The sequence below is a fragment of the Phoenix dactylifera genome, chromosome 1 (genome assembly GCF_051530095.1).
Source record: "Phoenix dactylifera cultivar Ajwa chromosome 1, Ajwa_hap1_PhDact_Kaust_v1.1, whole genome shotgun sequence".
Lineage (NCBI taxonomy): Eukaryota > Viridiplantae > Streptophyta > Magnoliopsida > Arecales > Arecaceae > Phoenix > Phoenix dactylifera.
In genome coordinates, this window is record NC_143190.1 from 3,567,098 (window position 1) to 3,586,778 (window position 19,681).

At 39.6% G+C, this 19,681-nt stretch overlaps 3 pseudogenes across 1 annotated transcript; all 3 read right to left on the reverse strand.

Moving 5' to 3' along the window:
• Window positions 1-7,902: 7,902 nt before the first annotated feature.
• LOC103709834 (thaumatin-like protein 1 pseudogene) lies at window positions 7,903-8,818 on the reverse strand (annotated as a pseudogene).
• A 5,965-nt stretch (window positions 8,819-14,783) lies between these two features.
• On the reverse strand, window positions 14,784-15,705 carry LOC103709831 (protein P21 pseudogene; annotated as a pseudogene). Its single transcript, XR_015975981.2, has one exon. The product of XR_015975981.2 is annotated as a protein P21 pseudogene (transcript).
• Window positions 15,706-17,756: 2,051 nt separating this feature from the next.
• Window positions 17,757-18,641, reverse strand: LOC120104068 (protein P21 pseudogene; annotated as a pseudogene).
• Window positions 18,642-19,681: the final 1,040 nt, after the last annotated feature.

Here is a 19,681-nt window from a genome sequence, read left to right on the forward strand (position 1 = left end):
CAGCCTATAAGACTAAAGTTACAACTTACAAATCACTTTCCAAACTATAAATTTGGATAGGATTTCACAATATTCAGATCATTGAGGTATATATGTAACATAATACGTAATTAAACTTACCATGTTACATTAATATAATTTAATTTTGTAGAACATATTGTTTGACAACATTCGTTGGTTATTTGTTTTTTCACACAGGTATTGTTTTTTTAATATCAAGAAGAGAAATTATAATTTATTATCTGTTTACATCTCTACTCTCTATACGTCATGCCATATTATTTTATTAAAAATAAGAAGCAATTTTAGCTTGTCCAAACAATGACCTCCTTCCAAATGATTAAACTAACCGAACCACTATATAAGGGTCTCATCTAATCTACAAAGGGGATATTTCTTGCTCGTGAGTGTTTTTTCTATTTTTTTTTTGTTTTAGGAATTTAAACATTGATAATGATAATATATATTTGAAGGATTTTAAAGTCTCAATTCATTGGAAATTGTTGTCAGGGTGAAAATGTTCCATGGCACATTTGATCAACCGTACAATAATTCTGTGATAATGGTGCAGGGGGAAGACCATCTTGGGCCTTGTTCACATTTCTTCCTCACAATGAGCTTGACAAATATATTTCTGGTTTTACACGCCTCTTCTAACGTGGACGTGCTCATATCTGCACCTATTGTAGGCTTTGCATCTTAAGTACGTAGTGTTTGTGCAAAGCGTCTAGATCGCTGGTGCCAATTCTTCCATGGACGTTTCCATGCGCCCAATAACCTAGCTGATATGGTGAATATTTGCCAACATGATCTCGGAGTAGATTGAAGTTCCTCACCTCTACTTTACCTCAATACTAGCCGAAGTGCAATATCGCTCCTAATTGAGAGTTCACGTGTCTCATTAAAGACCATTAGAAAGTAAGTAATGCCTATCAAGATTATGGTCACTATCTCGGTGATGGTTACGCCAGCTCACCCAAAACTACCTAATTAAAGCATTATTATCATATGCATAACTCGAAAAGCCATTACTGTGCAATAACTAGATGTTGTGAAGAGCCGTGACCATATATTTATCGCATGTCTCATTAATCTTGGTAACGGACACCAAACTTATTCTTTATATAAGAAAAATCGAAGAATCCTTAGGTTAGCCATTCTCTCGACTCCACTTTATTTTTAGAAACACTCTCTCTCTCCCACTGTTTTTTAGAATTCAACTAATTTGAGCATTAGAGGATTCTCCCACAGAAAAATCTTCACTAAGAAAATTTCTATTTTAGGTCAGATTTGCATCTTAGAGCCTAGTCAGCCACTTCACCATCATCCATCTGTATGGGGCATTTTAATTTGGATTGCAGCTGACTTCAATCTTGCCTCAGGAGTCGGTCATCTTAATAGATCTCGGATTTTAGCGGCAACACTGACCATGATGTCCTTGGATGATGGCCCAACGTCGGCTTGCTAAAAGAACCAGTCCAGTAAAACCACCACTTGCTCGCGGGCTCGTGCTTGACGGTAGGTACAACGGAATTTAAAAACGCTGCGTTTGCGAATGAACGAGTTTTTCTATCCCCCCTGCCATGTAGTTATCCTTTTTCATGATGGCTTCGTAAGTTCTCTCGGGGAAAAAGCAGGTCAAGTGTGGAAAAGTCTTCCAGGGATAAGTCTTGTGTGCCTTCCCAATTTTCTCGTCACTTTGTTGAAGGAGTCTTGGAATGCAGACTACGGGAACAAAACGCTGCCGGAGATTATTAAAATGTCGTCATTGTTGAAAAATCTTCCATGCGTTACCTTCCAAAGTAAGTATGCAAGACCATGATAAAATTAAAGTTATGCACTAGTTGTTAGGATCATCATGACAACACTTCTAGTCCGCTGGAGGATTAGGAAGGTTTCTAACCTGTTCAACTTAGAGTGGATGGTTGGCAACCTAAAGAATGAGTCAAGAAGAGCCAAGCTTATCTTCATTAATTTGAAACCAACTTACTTGATCTCCTAGATGCACTCGATGTACGTAGTTGAACGGCAAATATAAATCTGACGCATGGCTTAGTTGTCATTAAGAATTTTCAACAACCTGCCCAAAGGATTCTAATGCCTCGTTATAACTTTATCTCTATACCTATTAAATGAAAAAGAAAGAGAAAACTCGACCCCTCTCCACAATTCAAAAAAAATAAAAAAAAGATATTTTTGAAAGTCATGTTAGAAAAGAAATTTTACACAAAAAACTACATAAAATTATATAAAAATAGAGACATTTTTGGAAGTCATGTCAAAAAAAAAAAATTTGTATAAAAAATCGCATATATGCACAAAAAAATAAACGAAGCATATTAAATCAAATTCAAATGAGCCACAAAATTCAAATTTTTACATGCTAAATTCAAAAAAAAAATAGATGGATTATAAATGATATAAAAATGTAAAAATTATCTAAATATATTAAAGTTATCCGAATATGTTATATCTATAGACCAGATAAATTTGTTTTAACTAAATCATGAACAAAAATTCCATGTACACTTTCCTGCTCTGTTTTTGTTTCAGAGGTTAAAACTGATTGGACTTTCTTGTGGATATTATAAAGAAAAAATTATGAAAAAATGCTGCTTATAAAAATTCAAAAAGTTCTATAAAATCATAAAATAATTGACCCAACGTACTACGGATATTTTTAGTATCTGCCTATATATTCTTTACTATTAACTTTATTTGTTTTCATGAATCATACTTCCATGCATGGTATATCTTTATCAGAGGAGAGTTAAAGATGAAGTGGGTTTGACTTGATCGTGATCGAAGCCTAACTCATTTGTATTATTACTTAAAGGTAATGTCATTTCTTAGCATATTTGTAATTATTTTTAAAGTTCAATAACTTCTTTTAAGAGATTGTACCGTGATATTATGGTTATATTAAGTTTACATATAATTTATTTTCTGGTAGTTCTTTGTGGTGATTTACTTTATTATTTGAATGATTTTTATATAATATAATATACTTCTCAAATTATTGAATATTTCATAGTTCATTCGTTTATAACTTTTTGTGCTTTTATTTTATGTAGTAACTTAAATGCCATTTATAGAGGATCAGCTTCACACTTTACATTATACCTTTTAGGGGGAAATGGATATGACATCACATTTTCTTTACCATAATTACCTAAGTAAATATTTCAAAATTTTAAAATATATGAAAATGTGAAAGTTGGAAATGTCATAGGAACAATTTTTGGAATGTTGCTAGTTGAATTATTCTTTATGATATGTCGATCATAAAAACAAATAATAAATGATTTTGAATAGAATCAAACTCTTAGATAACCATGATTTTTAGATATTAATAACCTCCATATATAGCTAGCTTTTTTTTCCACTCTTTCTTTCTTTTTCTCCTTCTTTTATTTTAATAAGGATTGGAATATTAAGTGCATATATATATATATGATAAGAGATTTTAGCCCAATCTTGATTTTTTTTTTCTTCACCTATACCTATTTCATGAGTCTAATTTTTTTTGTATGTTCAATTCACTTTCTAACTTATTAAAATTTAACCACTATTTCTTGTTACATATACTACAACCATTTCTCCGTGTAACATATTTGGTAAGAAATATTCTCTTCTTCCATACTATATATTTTATTTTTGTTCATATCTATAGTACTGAACCAAAGCGGGAAAAGCCTCCAAGGGAGTAAGCAATTAAGGATTGCACACCTTTCTTTGGGTTTTAGAATAATTAAATATGTGTTTCTGCTTGAGGTATTGAAAAGTCTCAAATTACCAAAAAAAATATCAAAACGAATATATTTCATAGTATATTTAGTAAACTGTAAAATAATTTAGAAAAAATATTGAGTGCCGTATGTAATATACTTGTATGAAATATATTGTCAGGTCATGTATCCATTTTGAACTCATAAGTTGCTCAACAAACGTCCTTCCAGCTCAAACTTAAGTAAATAATCACCGTATTCTCGCAAAAGAAAGAACAACTCGTGATACTCTTGATGCCATATATGCAAATTTACTCTTGAACAAATCATGTACTGATCTATAATGAGCTCAAGTAAATACCAGCAAGTTAATAATTCATGACCCATCCATCTCTACAAGTCAGCATCCTCCCATTCGTATGTTACAGGCGTCTAATGCTAACTCGCATAGCCGTTGTCCATGCACAAAGCTTGACCATGGTGTCCTCGCATGAACTTCAAAAGTCGGCCTGCTAGTAGAACCACATCTAAGAATCTGTTTGAATAATTAGGCTGAAAATTCTATTAAATTTATTGGTTGAATTAGTACAATCTATAAAATTATGGAATTACATGCTGGCCTAGACCTACTGAGATCTTTTTTTTTTTTTAATAAAATTCAGGCCAACTCACTGGAAAATTGATTTTGGATATTTATGAATATAATAAATCTAATCCAATCGGTAATATTATGATTATGCTAACTGTACCGCCCAACATATATACCAATTTAATGGAATATTCAACTCAATCATTGAAATAAGCTATTTCTAATAGAAAATTTCTGCAAATTCATTCAGCGCCCAGAACTCTTTAAGTATTATCTTGATCATCCAACTTATATGTAGGAAGCTTTTCTATGTATATAAATGTCAAGTGATTCTGTAAGCTCACGGCGCTAGCAGTACGGTATACTCTACTGCTTTCATACTGTCTGTCATTGTTGGAAAAATGCCAATCCGTCATCTTCCATACTGCCTCCGAGCCGGAGGTGTCCCGATAGCATCTAGAGGCTAAATTGTCGTCATTGTTTGAAAAATGCCATGCGTTATCTTCATGACGTCTCTCAGCTTGTCCCTGTAGAATGGAATTATCTGGCCTACAGGGAGAGAGGGTGCGGTCAAGCGGACAGCATTTAATTGCGTTCGGACGGTATTGCAGGACTGCGTGTGAACGACGTCAAATTTCTGGGCCATCCACTAACTGGATAACCATTGCAAGAGTTCCATTCTGCGGCAGGATTTGGATCGACGCTCTCCATATGAAAGGCCAGGGAGGCATACTGTAGGAGATAGACAGTCACTTGTTGGATCCTCGTAGATTTTCGTAGCCTGGGAAAAGGAATCTAGATAAAAATTTATTTTCATTCAAAGCCAACCAATTTAGAATGATTGATCTTGGCATTAATCCATGCTGATAAGACAAATCAACCAAAAAAAACTCGTCATCTTCATCCATTACAAGAGTTCCAATCTTCCGTAGGATTTGGATTTTGGATGGACCCTTTCCATGAAAGGCCAGGGACAGACTCTACGATCCTCGTGGATTTTCATAGCCTGGAAAAGGAAGCTAGGCAAAAATTTATTTTCATTTAAAACCAACCTATTTAGGATGATTTACCTTCAAATTGATTTATGCAGATGAAACAAACCAATCAATAAAAACTCATCACCTAGCCAAAGACTGATTATTCAAAATTTGCCATATATATGGTCGACCCAAAAGATAAACAGAGAGTTCTCTATATTTTAAACTCTTCCTATAACTGGCAACAACTTAGCCATATTCGCTAGCTGTTCCCTAACAAATGCGATACTTAGAGCATTCGACGACCGAGAAATATGGACGAGATTTAATTTACGAATGAGATACGCAGTTTGTTGCCCCATCAACAAGCGTATAGCGCTCCAAATTACTTGGCGACGAGCTTCGATCCTCGTTTATGTATTGCATTTCCGAGGACCCTCCGTGTAAGTTTCCTTCCGACTTTCTTACACTGCCTCTCTCCCATCTCAAGCCTCCTCCCTTTTTTTTCGAGTTGTGTCTGACTTGGGCATTGGAGGATCCCTATCGAATATGCTCCAGTGTGTGGACTTCTTTATTCTTGTTGTTTCAAGTCGGAGCCTGTGTCAGAGCACCGCTTGAAGCCGTTCCTCCACCATCCAATACTGACTCGTATGTGTTCAACATCGGGATCAACATTGATTGAGTGCAACAGCCATTGGAATATTACCGTGGAGACATGCAACGATCCTATCTGATTTCTTCGATCTGGATGACAAACGAGCTGAGATCTCTGCGATTCCCACCAACTCAGTGCCTAGGTCAGAATAGTTTCTAGCGGCAAAAAAATGGAGCTAGAGGAAGGATTCTGATCCTATCTTTGGATGCCTGATCGATCAAGCGGACGACACACAGCTATGAAGTTAAGAAAACCTAGGCAGCAACCGCATCACCCAATAGGATGCGACCCTGGAATCTAATGGCTCTTTATAGGGCTCTCGGAGGGCTCCTCCTCAGCAGAAGCCACAGCTTGACCCGTCAATCATCGATGAACAGTTTTGTCTGCTCATGCAGCAGGTTCAATTACTGACTACAGCTGCCCAGAACCTACAGTAGATGGTCGCTAACCAACAGCAGCAGCAACCATAGCCGCAACAACCACTATATCAGACTTGTGCAATGGGAAATCAGGAGGACCTAGTGCAATCAAGTCATCATTCTCGTCTTTAGAGTCCAAGATGGATCCGACTTAATTGTGTAACCCCACGTATTAGTGGAACCTAGTATTAGTGAAGCCTTATATAGTCATTGTCATATTGGTTCTAGCGACATGATCGTGTAATTGCCATTATACCACTATGGAAGGAAGTTAAGGAAATAAGATTGATTTTTATTTTTAAAATTTAAATCTTTTCATAAATTAAAACTCCAACAATTAATATATGCATTTCTGGACTAAGCCAAATCCTAATCCAACCTGACACACTTGTAGCCATTTTTAGAACATATACATATCTTCATCACGTAGAAATAAATTTTGGATGCATGTAAGGCGCATCATTCAATCGGTAGTTATGAGCTAAGAAAAATCATCCGTGTGAACATCCCTACTTGCGTCTTCAAAGTGTTTGGACTGCTGATGCAGGCAACCTTGAAAGTTCTCCATTTGCCTAACTTGATCGTGTCCTTCGATGGATCGAATTTCCGGGCAGGCCTGCTGAGAAATAGCTGGTAGAAGTGGAAAATTAACCACCGCTACGTCCTTCGAAATTATCTGGAAACACCAAACTAGCCGCCTCATACGCTTCTCTGCATCCTCCCACATAACACCAATTTTACTTGCATACTTCAATCTAAACTGATTTAAGTACGTAACCTATTGCAACTTGACTTACAGAGAATTCAAGTTCTGGGAAACTTCCTCCACGGGTTTCTGGGAGTTAGTCCAATCTAATCGTCAAATGGAGCGGACTTTGTTGCGAAGGTTATCCAAAATCTTGTTGCGAAGGTTAATATCCTGTACCGAGGATACTAAATCCAATATTATTCTGCTTGGCCGGAGAACCTGTTTGTAAGCAACAGGGACTCCGACATACTATATATGATAGAAGGTAACACACGGAAGATGTTTTTATATATGTATATATATGGATAATTCCATCTAATTTTTTAAGTTATCTATTAAAATATTAATCACTTACATACATGAGTTCGGTCAATCATAAAAAATTTCATGAGTGAATTCTACCTAACAAACAAGGGGCCTGACCATTTCTACTTTATTTTAATTTAATAAATTGGGTTAGACTCAACCCAAGTCTTTCATAAAAAATAAAAAATAAAATACATGGATTTATCTTCTAGAGTTTCCAAATAGTTTCTCTTAGTTCATGTAAATAATTAATATTAGAACAGCAATAGATTAATGAAAGAATTTTGTAGTGATTCAATTTCTTATCCAACATGTCAAAAAGGGATGGTGCGATTGATGGGGTCAGTGATCGTTGGAGTCAGCCAGTGCCATATCTGATAGGAAATGGACTGCGGAATAGATAGTGCAACTTGCCACAGTATTCTCTTCTTTTTCCTTTGTAATTAGTCATCTATACGATATCGAACATGGAGGAGCGCATTTACTAACAGTAAACAATTATCCAACGTTTTTATTACTCTATTACTGCTGAATTACAGGCCTGTGAAATGGGCTGTAAATCTGGTTACAATCACCTTATTCCAAAGCTATCACATACTCCAAACAGCGTCATGCATGGATCACCAAGCTCTCAAAGCCTCAAGGGCAGAAGGTGACCTGGTAGTTGGTCCCACCGGGGCAGGTGAAGGTGCTGGTTGCATCATCTTTCGGGTAGCTGTACGCTTTCGGGCACAGGCTCTTAAAGAACTTGGAATAGGTGGTTGGCTCGCAGCTGGAGCCGGAAGGGCAGCAGTATTGAGCAGTCTTGAAGATGGTGCATGGGTCGTCGCAGCCGCCGGCTACTTTGAGGTCGCTGGGGCACTGCCCAACGACGTCGGCGGTGCATTGGATATCTTGGCTGCAGTCCGACGAGGTGGAGCGGAAGTCCATGGGCACGTTGAAGCCCTGAACGAGGGAGATGTCGATGAAATCGAGGTTGGTGTAGTAAGGTGGGGAGTTCTGGTTGAGGGCGAATTCTGCGAGGGTGTTGGGTGGGGAGCCGTAGGAGGTGCAGGCGAGCTTGCCGCAGTCGCCGGTCTGGCACTTCCCGTTGCCGTTGGCATCGAAGGAGCAGCCAGTCCGGGCCCAGATGCGGGCACGGGGGGTGCCCGGATTGACGGTGACCGTCCAGGTCTGGCCCTTGCTGAGCTGCTGGCCGCCGCCGAGGTTACTGGTGTCTGCCCATGCAGCCCACACGGTGTAGGAACATTGATTGACGACGTCGAAGGTGGCGGCGTGGGAGAGGGTGAGGAGGAGGAAGGGAAAGAAGAGGAGAGTGAGGGAGGTCGAGGAGGCCATTTTGATACCCAGGAAGATGGCTTTCTGGTTGAGGATTGTGTGGGGTGCTGGGGGCGGGCGGTAGGAGTTTTTATACCGTACATCTAATAAAGTCATAAAGTAAAATGCTTCGGAGTGCCCAAAATAACTTCTATCTCCAACCTATATAGTACTACTGGCCATATAAGCAGCCACTCAATTTGCAGCTCTATTGGTTTCTCGAAAAATATGCTTGTTCTGAAAGGCTTCTCTATTCCTCAATATTGTACAGATATCTTGGAGCAAAGAATGGTTGCATCCGTTACTCCTTGAATCTTTCTGGATCCAACTGATAAGGCCGGATCATTTTTTAGGGTAACACTTTTTTTTATATTAATTAACCAGTGCAGCAGGTGCAGTTTGTAATAGTCAAAGATGGGATGGACTTGACTTTAGGTGGGGACCACGGGCGGCTGGGGCGGGAGGAGCGGAGAAATGAAGGGTAATGTCCTCGCGGTACATCGGCGTCTCTAAGATTGGCATTTTCAACACGTGCAACGGGTATAAAAAGCTCATTTAAGTTTAATTTTTATTAATGATTATTTTTGGTGATCTAATAAATTTAAACTTGTTTTAAGAAAAAAGTTCCCTAATAATAATGGTTTGATAATTTTGTAATTTTGTTGAACCCCTTAAAGTATTAAAACTATATATTTTCTCGTGTTGCCATCAAGGGAGATCATTGGACTAATGGCAAATGCATGTGAATTCCCAAAGTGTAGCAGGAGATTTATTATTTTGTATAAGCATGAATATATAGAACCTTTTTCCAATAAAAAATATCTTAGAGATTATAATACATGTTCTTTGTAATCAAATAGTTCAACATATGTGTGAATATTTTTACAGTATAACTATTTTTTTTGGGGGGCTCATAGTTTTCTGCCACTAGGCCACTCAAAGGTTTTGGAGCGCTACAAAATGTCGGGCTACAATGACTCAAGTTGCAGCATTAGGTTGAGATGCAGCACTCCAGAAAAAGGGAAGAATGCCGACATATACATGTTCATGTTAGGTAGAAGCGTCGGTAATTTTGTCTTCGGCGTCAAAATTTGTCGACACTTTTAAGTAGTGTCTGCAGGGATGAAACTATGACATCACTAATTAGCATCGTTGAAATTAAATTGTAAGACGACATTTATAAGTATCGTTGGAGGCCAAAAAAATAGAATGAGGAAAAGGAGCAAACGACGCTTAAAAGCTTTGTTAGAATTCTACACACTAGACACTTTCTTAATACTAACTTCCACTGAACTCCGCCTAAACACTAATCTAAGAAAACACTTATAAGCATCGTCGGAAGCCTAGGACCTAAGACGACATTTCTAAGTATCGTCAGAAGGCAAGGACCTAAGACGACGCTTATGAGCATCGTTGGAGGCTAACACCCCATTAAAGAACCCTAATACGCGACCCACTAGCCCTCATTTCCCACTAGTCCTAACTTTCTTTTTCTTCTCTCCGGCGCCGACCGACCAACCCCAATCCTCCTATCGAGCTCCGTCTCCATCCGTTGCAGATATCTTTCTCCTCTTCCTTTCTCTCTGGTGCCGACCGACCAACTGACCTCCTTGGTGATATTTTTGGTGAAGGCCTCATGTCAAGGGCCGAGCACCGAGGATTTTGTCCCGGAGAAGCTTGGGGAGTTGTTCAGCTCATGCTTCTTAATGTTCCTTGCTCTCCTTTTCGGATTTGTGCTGTACCCTTTGGTCCCTTTCTGTTGATTTGGTTCAATGAACCGAAGATTTAGTTTGCTCAGTTTCTTGAATCCATAATTTGTTCAATGCCAACTTTTTTATCAGAGAGCTTTCTTGTTTTCAGTACTAAGATGACTGTTGTTCTTCTTTTCTTTCTTATATTTTATTTTCCAAAAGAATTAAATATCTGCAGTTCATTTTTTATTTCTTGTGGATTTTGTAGTCTTGATACCATTATTGATTCGAGCCTCTGATTAGCTTATTCAAACACCATTAGAGAATGAGGTTCCATTGTGTTGATTAATGATTCACTTTTTCTTATCTTATCTTATCTTATGTTTTTTTTTTTTTTTTTGATTGTTGTGCTACTCTGATTAATCATGCATATTGGCCTTAACGGCTCTCTTCAGTTTCGACTCTGTTTCCCCATCCGCCCCAATCTCAACATGCTCATCCCCATCGGACGGTCCCACAGGCGAAAGAATATCAAATGTTCTTTCATGCCAAAGACCCAACCTGAACCCAAAATTATAATAGAACCTTGTCTAACTTTTAAGTCAAAGTATCAACCCATTAGAGTTCCTTATTTTCTTCCTAAATGCAGTTATATTCGGTAAAAATGGCATTAGTTTTTCTTATGTTTTTAAATCCCCAACAACTAGTTGTCTCAAGTGCACCTATTTAATTACGAATTCTAAACATCTTTGACTACCATTAAAGAACACTTCTTTTGTATAATTTTTAAGTATACACTTGAATCCATATGTTTGGTTGAACAATGTATCTTTCTCCGGCCACGTGTTCATTAGCATCCACTTCTTTGATCTTTTTATTGAATAAATTTTACGCCATCCTTCTTTATACCCTAATTTTATTTATCTTTTTTAGATAAGTTGCAGTTTAAACAATATTCTAATAGAATGGATAAAAATAGGATAAATAAGTCGAGATCCGGTGCCGAATATTTGGATGGAGTTCAGAATTTTATTAAATTTGCTTATGAGAAATCTAACATAAAAGAAAAGATTTTATATCCATATCGAAAATGTGTAAATAGTTCTTCTCTCACTCCAAAAACTATTGAAGAACATTTGTGTACAATAGTTTTCTAAAGGGTTACACTGAATGGATATTTCATGGAGAGTCCATATTGCCGACTCCATGTAATCAACCCTCCTATTTAGAACACACCTCTAGTTTTGGATCCAGTAACACAGAAAGAAATCTTGTATGAGAAGATATTATAAGGGGCATATTTAGAGATTATTTTAGCATATATATACATACAGAGTTTTAAAAAAATTTTAAATATTTTTCCAAAAAAATAATTATAACGACGCTTTAAAGCATTGTTATAAAAAATATTAGCGATGCTTTGTAGCGTGGCTAACTAGCGAAGCGATTAAGCGTTGCTATTAGCGGACGCTTGTAAGCGTCGGCAATTACAATTTTTTTTTTAACGCTCATATAGTCAACGCTTTTGTGACGTTTTATAGAACGTCCCTAATAAAACTAATGATGCTAATAAGCACAGGTATAGGCAGTAAAAAGCGTCACTAATGTTTAATTTTTTTTATAGTGCAGCAACTTGCCTTGCATCCAAGTTGGCGAGTTAGTGCAGTTTGAGTCACAACCACTCCCCTTCTCGACATGTCTTGACCTCTCAAACTCCTCCGTTCCCTTCCTAACCATTCCTCGCTCAGGTTCTATTTCCACGATGCTGGGATAAGGCCTGACCGCCCTTAGTGTGGGAGAGGGGGAACAATTAATAGTTGGATTTCATAGATGCGTCGGCGTATCTTGGATGTTCCAACCAAAAAGGATAAATGGTAGTACGTTCCGATGTCTCATCTTAATCTATAGGGACTTCCGCTATTTGATGCTGCCTTCCTAGAGATGGAAGCCATAGCTACAGCGCTATGCTATTGAGGATGAAGGATAAAAGCTAGAGGATAAAAAGAAATAACAAAATTAGCAGAAGGGATGAAAATGAAAATGTTGATCATTGAACACAGAAAAGGTCCCTTCTCTGGATCTAAACAATTGTCTCTCTCTAACACTGACACCTGAGATCTTCGATTAATTAACACCATTTTGATCACTTTCCCTTGAAATTTGCTAAAGTCAATTTTAGTTTTTGAACTATTTATCTCCATTGCTGACATCCTGACTTCTTGATAACCACTGATACTGCTTAGGTCTTTACCCCCTATATTAGGCTGATGACTTTTCTTAGTAACAAGAATGATATAGAACACGTACGATTAGCCTTTAAATCAACACTTAACCTCTTAGGTAGCTATAATCACAATTTGTCAATGTTTCACCTATTTGTCACCGTGTAGTCACCCTCGCACTACCTACGAAACGGGCATGCTAGAGAACTTGTCCACACAAGTTGGGTGGCAAAGTTATGGTGGGTGCATGGCATGCAAACGACGTCGAATCAGCCGACATGATGATAATTGAAGAGATCTAGGACAAAGAGTAGCAAGGAACTAGGTGTCTGGACCTTCAAAGACTTTCACCACCGTCACATTACTTCTTGAAAGAAATATATCCCAATAGAAATAGAGGCGTAGCATTGGACTGCAGTAGTAGAGATTTTAAGTTACAGCTACTCCTAGAGTAGAAACTACTGATAGATTAAGAACTAAGATAAATTATAATTCTTGATTTGAATTGTCGAAGGGATCTATATAAGGTATAGTTTTCACTTACTTATACTAATAGATAATAATTGTCCACTTTGACAGTTGCCACTGTGTCTGGATTCCACTCCCAATGATTTTGATAATTGATGCTATTTATTCTCTAGTACACACGTTCATTGGCAAGTGTTTTGCAGTTATTATCAGATTGATAATTATATATTTTCGGCCTAGACCTATTTAGACGTCTTATGATGGCTGTCTTTCTTTACTCCAACGGACAATAGAGTTTTATGTACTTTGGGAATATTTTGGATGCCGATTCAATCACCTCTGGGGCTAGCTGTGAGATATAAAGAGAGAAAAAGAAAGAAAAGGAGGAGAAGAAGAAGAGAGTAAGAGAGAAAGAGCATAGGAGAGAGAGAGAGAGAGAGAGCTAGCGTGTGAAATTTAGATAGAGAGAGTGCGTGGGAGTGGGACAGTGAGTGAGTGAGAGAGAGAGAGAGAGAGAGAGAGGCAGGTGTGAGAGGGGACAAGAGAAAGTCTACGGCTTCTCTTATGCCCTCGTTCTTATTCGAGGGACCGTTAAGGTGGTTCCCTCAATGAATAGGGCTTGGGCCCCGGTCCAGTGAAGCTGGACCTATTGCAAGATAACACCAATAGGGGCCTCTCTGCATCCTCCCACATAACACCAATTCCACCTGCATACTTTAATCTAAATTGATTTGAGTACGTAACCTATTGCAACTTGACTTAAAGAGAATTCAAGTTCTGATCAGAAACTTCCTCCATGGCCAGGCTTCTGGGAGTTAGTCCAATCTAATCGTCAAATCGAGTGGACTTTGTTGCGAAGGTTATCCAAAATCTTGGTACACGATGAAATTTTTCCTTGGGACGAACTTATTAATAATCCTGTACCGAGGACACTAAATTTAATATTATTCGGCTGGGCTAGAGCACCTGTTTGTAAGCAACAGGGATGCCGACGTACTATATCTGATAGAAGGTGACACACGGAAGATGTTATATATATATATATACATGGATAACTATTGTGCTCCGAGCGAGGTTCAATGTAGCATGTAGAGAAATTCCATCTAATTCTTTAAGTTATCTATTAAAATATTAATCACTTACATACATGAGTTTAGCCAATCATAAAAAATTTCATGAATGAATTCTACCTAAGAAACAAGGGACCTGTGGGTGGTTAAATTTCACCCCTATTGGTTAATGTAACCTTGACTGACCGTTTGTACTATATTTTAATTCAATAAAATTGGATTAGACTCAAGCCAAGTCTTTCAGTCATAAAAAATAAAATAAAATACATGGATGTATCTTCTAGAGTTTCCGAATAGTTTCTCTTAGTTCATGTAAATAATTAATAATAGAACAGCAACAGATTAATGAAAGAATTTTGTAGTGATTCAATTTGCAAGATCAGCTTCGATGCATTTTGCTCCTGTATTTCTTATCCAACATGTCAAAAGGCTAGGGGATGGTGCGATTGATGGGGTCAGTGATCGTTGGAGTTAGCCAGTGCCATATCTGATAGGAAATGGATTGCCGAATAGATAGTGAAAGTTGCCACAGTATTCTCTTCTTTTTCCTTTGTAATTAGTCATCTATACGATATCGAACATGGAGGAGCGCATTTACTAACAGCAAACAATTATGCAACGTTTTTATTACTCTATTACTGCTGCATTACAGGCCTGTGAAATGGGCTGTAAATCTGGTTACAACCACCTTATTCCAAAGCTATCACATACTCCAAACAGCGTCATGCATGCATGGATCACCAAGCTCTCAAAGCCTCAAGGGCAGAAGGTGACCTTATAGTTGGTCCCACCGGGGCAGGAGAATTGGGTGTTGTTATAATCATCCGGGTAGCTATACGCATTCGGGCACAGGCTCTTAAAGAACTTGGAATAGGTAGTTGGATCGCAGCTTGAGCCGGACGGGCAGCAGTACTGAGCAGTCTTGAAGATGGTGCATGGGTCATCGCAGCCGCCGGTTACTTTGAGCTTGCTGGGGCACTTCCCAACGACGTCGGCGGTGCATTGGATATCCATGCTGCAGCTCGACGAGGTGGAGCGGAAGTCCATGGGCACGTTGAAACCCTGAACGAGGGAGATGTCGTTGAAGTCGCGGTTGGTGTAGTAAGGTGGGGACTTCTGGTTGAGGGCGAATTCCGCGAGGGTGTTGGGCGGGGAGCCGTAGGAGGTGCAGGCGAGCTTGCCGCAGTCGCCGGTCTCGCACTTCCCGTTGCCGTTGGCACTGAAGGAGCAGCCAGTACGGGCCCAGATGCGGCCACCAGCGGTGCCGGCTTTAACGGTGAAATTCCAGGTCTGGCCTTTGTCGAGCTTCCGGCCGTCGCCGACGTTGCCGGTGGCTGCCCATGCAGCCCACACGGTGTAGGAACATTGGTTGACGACGTCGAAGGTGGCGGCGTGGGAGAGGGTGAGGAGGAGGAAAGGGAAGAAGAAGAGAGTAAGGGAGGTCGAAGAGGCCATTTTGATACCCAGGAAGATGGCTCTCTGGTTGAGGATTGTGTGGGGTTGTGGGATGGGCAGTAAGAGTATTTATAGGGCGGTGGGGGAGGGTAGGCTGAGGAGGAAGCGTTTTGTTTTTTTTGTTTTCTTTGTCCAACGTAGCCAGCGTGGTTGGCGATGTTCAAAGATAGGATGGAATTGTCTACCGAGAAAACGAAAAGATACGATGGACTTGACTTTAAGTGGGAACCACAGGCGGCTGGCACTGACACTCCTGTAGCCATTTGCAGTACGTGTACATATCTTCATCATGAGGCAATAAGTGATGGACAAATGTAAGGCACATGATTCGATCAGTGGTTATGAGCTAATAAAAAATCATTCGTTTCAACATCCCTACTTGCGTGTTTGGACTGGTGATTCCAACAACCCAGAACGTTTTCCATTTGCTTAAGTTGACCGTGTCCTTTGTTAGAAGTCCCAGGTAGGCCCGTTAAGTTGTGTGAAGATGCATAATCCATCCAAATGTCGGCTATGTCAATTTATCCTATCAATCATTGTCGCTGAGTCACCTTCCAAGAGAAGATGGTTAGCTTCCAAAATCAACTGTGATATTAAAGAATTTATATATAACAAGCAAGAAATAATCTTTTTTGTGGACTTAGGTGTTGTTTATTGTATGCTAATTCAGGTTAACAATAGACATAGGACAGACATGTCGATTGATCACTGGGATGGTGAATCCCTCCACATAGTTGGGAGGGTGAGATTTGTTGGGTTGTCCCTCCTATATTGGAGAAGACTTAGCCCAACAAATGTGGGCTCAATTAATTATTTTTAGCCCATGTTAGTTGGGCTAAAATGTTATTTTTAGCCCATCCCAAAATGTGAGGCCCATTAGGACAGTTTTTATGTTGAGAAGGCAGACAGCGTGAGGAGTCTTCGTAAAAAAAAAGAAGGCGGCAGCGGAGAAGGAGTAGAATTAGTTCACTATGCGCAGTTTTGATCAAACGACGATTGGAAGGCAATCCGAGGTCCGATTGAGTTAAAATTTTGACAGTAGGCTCAAACACGTGGTTCTTCAATTTATACGATGTGATTGCTATTTTCAATCTTCCAGCATAAAGAGATTCTGCAAAAATGTAACTACTGTTCATGTGAGATCTTCTCATTTTTTTCTCTCTTATTGTTGATGTTTGCCAAGAATATTATTCTTGAAATTATGTAGTGATATATATCTCTAGTTTTAGCTAGAGAGAACAGATTGTAATACCCATTCTTGGTTAATAGTGAAAGTTTTTGGGTGGACTACGGTCCCGTGGTTTATACTCTCCACATTGGGGAGGTTTAATTTTCGGCGTAAAATTTAGTGTTGCTTTTGTGTTTTTGATAATTTGATCAGCTAGGTATTTGTGAATATCTATGATATATATATTAAATGGATTAGCTCTAGTTATTTGTTTCTTAACATGTTTATACAAGGTGGGAGAGTTGTTGATTCTGTTGTGTTTTAATTGCGTTGTTTGTTATTACCTCCCAATCCCATCACTATTATGCCCCGAGGTTCCATTCAGCATGTTGGAAAATTCTGTCCTAGAGTTAAATCAAATTCAACAAGGATCTACTAAAATATTAATTACTTGCATATATGAGTTTAGACAATCATTAAAAAAATATAATGAATGAATTCTGCCTTAGTAAGAATTAATCAAGGTGCTGGGGGGTGGTGAAATGTCACCGTTTGCACTCTGTTTTATTTTAGTATATTGGACTACGCTCGGCCCAAGCCTCTCACTCAAAAATTAAAAAACATCATCTTCCGGACTTTCCAAATGGTTTCTCTCTGTTCGTATAAATACTTATAATACAACAGCAGTTGACGAGTGAAAGAATTTTGTTGTGATTCACTTTGTTAGATCAACTTCTAGGCGTTAACTCCAGGATTTCTTGTTCCACAGGTCAAAAGGGGATGGTGCAATTGATGGGGTCAGTGATCGCTGGAGTGGGTCCATTTACCAGATATTACGCTAGTGCCATACTGGAGAGAAAATGTATTGCCGAATAGAGCAACTTGCTCTACCATTTTCTTATTTTTGTAGTCATCCATAAGATATTGAAGATGGAGAAGTGCATTTACTAACAGTGAACAATTATTTCTATAATTCCAATAATGCTGCATGCATCACAGGCCAGTTTAATGGCTCGTAAATTTGGTTACAAACACCTTATTCCAAAGCTATCACATACTCGAAACAGCGTCATGCATGGATCACCATGCTCTCAAAGCCTCAAGGGCAGAAGGTAACCTGGTAGTTGCTCCCACCGGGGCAGGTGAAGCTGGTGTTCACATAATCATCTGGGTAGCTAAACGCATTCCGGCACAGCCTCTTAAAGAACTCGGAATAGGTGGTTGGCTCGCAGCTGGAGCCGTTAGGGCAGCAGTACTGAGGAGCGTTGAAGATGGTGCATGGGTCATCACAGCCGCCGGGCACTTTAAGCTCGCTGGGGCACTGCCCAACGACGTCGGCGGTGCATTGGATATCTTGGCTGCAGTCCGACGAGGTGGAGCGGAAGTCCATGGGCACGTTGAAGCCCTGAACGAGGGAGATGTCGTTGAAGTCGAGGTTCTGGAACTGGTTTAGGGCGAATTCCGCGAGGGTGTTGGGTGCGGAGCCGTAGGAGGTGCAGGCGCGCGAGCTTGCCGCAGTCGCCGCTCTGGCAGTTCCCGTTGCCGTTGGCATCGAAGGAGCAGCCAGTACGGGCCCAGATGCGGCCACCGGTGGTGCCGGCGTTGACGGTGACCGTCCAGGTCTGGCCTTGGTCGAGCTGCTGGCCGCCGCCGACGTTGCCGGTGGCTGCCCATGCAGCCCACACGGTGTAGGAACATTGGTTGACGACGTTGAAGGTGGCGGCGTGGGAGAGGGTGAGGAGGAGGAAGGGGAAGAAGAGGAGAGTATAGTGAGGGAGGTCGAGGAGGCCATTTTGATACCCAGGAAGATGGCTCTCTGGTTGAGGATTGTGTGGGGTTGCGGGATGGGCAGTAAGAGTATTTATAGGGCGATGAGGGAGGGTAGGCTGAGGAGGAAGCGTTTTTGCCTATCTTGACCGTGTCCTTTGTTGGAAGTCCCAGGTACATGATTCGATCAGTGGCTATGAGCTAATGAAAAATCATCCGTGCCAACATCCCTAATTGCGTGTTCCAAGTGTTTGGACTGCTGATTCCAACAACCCCGATAACATTAAAAGTTAATTTATTTTATTTTGTGTATGTAGAAAGCTATTAATTTAATAATTAAGATAAAATAATAATCTCTATGTCTCCGTACCTATTAAACGGAAAAAAGAGAGTGGGTTAGTGCTTTCACCAAAATTTCGTAAAAATTGAAAGAAATTTGTAGAGAAAACCAAACAAAAAAAAGGAAAATATGAAGACTGCATGAAAAAAAAAAATTTTAAAAAAAAACGGTCCAAATAGTAAGAATTTTATTTGGAGTCTTCAAACTTAAGAAGATACATTAGCAATAAGTTAGAATTTTTCTTTCATTATTTCTATTATTTTTATATACATTTTTTTTTGATTAAATATTTCAATATCTATCTCTATTTTTATGTACCTATTAAGTAGAAATAAGGCTACAAATGGGTTGGGTCGACTCGTGACCCGACCCAGTTAGACCCAGGGTCTTGACCTATATCATACTTATTGTTCGCAGATAATTGTCTTCTCCTAGTCAATGCGCTGGCAGCGGATGCACGAGTGCTTAGAAGAATATTAGCGAAGTACTACGCAGTGTCAGGGCAGAAGGTAAACCTCCAGAAGTCAACCATCTCCTTCAGCCCTAGCATGGAGTATAGGGTCAGACAGAAGATTCGGGGAATACTGGAGATGCTGGTATAGGATGGGACCTGGAGCTACCTGGGAGTATCCATTACGGGTAGGAGGCTGCGGGTAGCCGAGTGCACCGGTCTGGTGCAGAAGATTCAGAGTAGACTGGAGTGCTGGAGGGTGTCTTCGCTCTCTATGATGGGTAGATTGACGCTGATTAGATCAGTGCTA